Consider the following 2,500-nt stretch of genomic DNA (forward strand, 5'->3'; position numbering starts at 1 on the left):
CGGCCCGCCCCGGGGCCGGAGCTCCAGTCGACATGGAGCCAAACTCGGTTTTGACCCCCTCCTTCGGAACGGTCCGGCCCCGGAGGTTCCTCCGTCCGAGCTCCTGGAACCCAAGATGGGCATCTAGGGTCCCGAAACCCGTGTCCTCGAAAATCTCCGCGAACCTTTCCTGGCAATATTGTAGATGCGGCACCCGGCCCAGCCGCCGGGGGCAACCGCCGAAAGTGTCCGCCCTCCTGGAGCGAAGGCCCGGGCAAGGCCCGTTTGAAAAACCTCATACGGACTTCCGGAGCCCGAGCCCCGGCGCCAGGTCGACCCAGGGCCAACCTCCCGGGCCCCAGAGAGGCTCGTCTCCCCCGCGGGAGCAGCCCGCCGCCCGCGCCGAAGGCCCCCGGACCTGCCCGGCCTCCGGGCAGGGCACCGGGGAGAAGCCGGAATCGCGGCCGGGCTCCTGGAACTCTCGCCCGGCCCGCCCCTGGGCCGGAGCTCCAGTCGACATGGAGCCAAACCCGGGGTTGAGCCCCTCCTGCAGCACGGTCCGGTCCCGGAGGTACCCCTGCCCGACCTCCTGGAACCCAAGATGGGCAACTAGGGTCCCGAAAACCGTGTCCCCGAAAATCTCCGCGGACCTTTCCTGGCAATATTGTAGATGCGGCACCCGGCCCAGCCACCGGGGGCAACCGCCGAAAGTGTCCGCCCTCCTGGAGCGAAGGCCCGGGCACGGGCCGTTTGAAAAACCTCATCGGGACTTCCAGGGCCGGAGCCCCGGCGCCAGGTCGACCCCGGGCCTCCCTCCCGGGGCCCAGCACGGCTCGTCTCCCCCGCGGGAGCAGCCCGCCGCCCGCGCCGAAGGCCCCCGGACCTGCCCGGCCTCCGGGCAGGGCACCGGGGAGAAGTCGGAATCGCGGCCGGGCTCCTGGAACTCCCGCCCGGCCTGCCCCGCGGAGTCCTGCCCGGGCTCCCGCCGCCTTGGCCCGGGACGACCACCCCTCGGCGGGGTGCCTGGGCTCCGACCCCGGAGGCCCGGGTCCCTGCCGGGGCCCTTGGACCCGCCCCCGGGCTGCCCTTCCACGGAGCCCTTGACCGGGACGAAATCGGAATTGTGGCCGAGCTCCTGGAACTCTCGCCCGGCCTGACCGCCTTCTCCGGCCCTTTTCCGGTTTTCCCCGTTGACCTGGCTCCAAACTCGGGTTTGGCCCCTCAACACGGCAGGGTTCTGCCCCGAAGATCCCTCTGACCGGCTTTCTGGAACCGAACATGGGCATTGAGGGTCCTTAAAAACGTGTTCTCGAAAATCTCCGCGAACGTTTCTTGGCTATATTGTAGATGCGGCACCCGGCCCAGCCACCGGGACGAACCGCCGAAAGTGTCCGCCCTCCTGGATCGAAGGCCCGGGCAAGGCCCGTTTCAAAAACCTCATACGGACTTCCGTGGGGGGGGCGGGCACCAGGTCAACCCCACGTATGCCTATGGGGATTTTCGCTCCCCAGGTCAACCCCATGGATGCCTATGGGGATTTTCGCTCCCCAGGTCAACCCCATGGATGCCTATGGGCTTTTTCGGTCCCCAGCTCCACCCCAAGTATTCCTAGGGGCTTTTCCGCTCCCCAGGTCAACCCCATTTATTCCTATGGGGATTTTCAGTCCCCAGCTCAACCCCAAGTATTCCTAGGGGCTTTTTCGCTCCCCAGCTCCACCCCATGTATTCCTAAGGGCTTTTTCGGTCCCCAGCTCCACCCCAAGTATTCCTAGGGGCTTTTTCGCTCCCCAGCTCCCCCCCATGTATTCCTAGGGGCTTTTCCGCTCCCCAGCTCCCCCCCCATGTATTCCTAAGGGCTTTTTCGCTCCCCAGCTCCCCCCCAAGTATTCCTAGGGGTTTTTTCGCTCCCCAGCTCCACCCCATGTATTCCTAGGGGCTTTTCCGCTCCCCAGCTCCCCCCCATGGATGCCGATGGGCTCTTTCGGTCCCCAGGTCAGCCCCATGTGTTGCTATGGGCTTTTTCGGTCCCCAGGTCAACCCCATGTGTTCCTATGGGCTTTCTCGGTCCCCAGGTCAACCCCATGTATTCCTAGGGGCTTTTTCGCTCCCCAGCTCCACCCCATGTATTCCTATGGGGATTTTCGCTCCCCAGCTCCACCCCAAGTATTCCTAGGGGCTTTTCCGCTCCCCAGCTCCACCCCACGTATTCCTAGGGGCATTTAGGCTCCCCAGGTCAACCCCATGGATGCCGATGGGCTTTTCCGCTCGCTCCCCAGGTCCGCCCGCCCCTGGCCTCGCCATCGGGACTTGCGGGCACCGTCTCAACCCCGTGCCTTCCAGAGGGGACTTCCAGGCACCGTGTCCACCCCCTGCGAGCCTCTGCGGACCCCCGCCTTACCTTTCCCCGCCGCCTACGGCCAGACCGGGCTGATCGCGCCCGATCCCGTCCGATCTCGGAAGCTAAGCAGTCCCGGGCCCGGCTAGTACCTGGATGGGAGACCGCCTGGGAATCCCGGGTGCC

General features: G+C 66.2%; 1 non-coding gene across 1 annotated transcript in view; it reads left to right on the forward strand.

Annotated features, from left to right (window-relative positions):
- The first annotated feature begins 2,388 nt into the window (after nucleotides 1–2,388).
- Nucleotides 2,389–2,500, forward strand: part of LOC132246984 (5S ribosomal RNA) — a 119-nt gene continuing 7 nt past the window's right edge. Inside the window, exon 1 of the ribosomal RNA XR_009458338.1 lies at nucleotides 2,389–2,500. This exon is cut by the window's right edge and continues 7 nt beyond it. This is a non-coding gene — a ribosomal RNA (5S ribosomal RNA).

This window comes from Alligator mississippiensis, unplaced genomic scaffold, assembly GCF_030867095.1.
Source record: "Alligator mississippiensis isolate rAllMis1 unplaced genomic scaffold, rAllMis1 scaffold_200, whole genome shotgun sequence".
NCBI classification, from domain to species: Eukaryota; Metazoa; Chordata; order Crocodylia; family Alligatoridae; genus Alligator; species Alligator mississippiensis.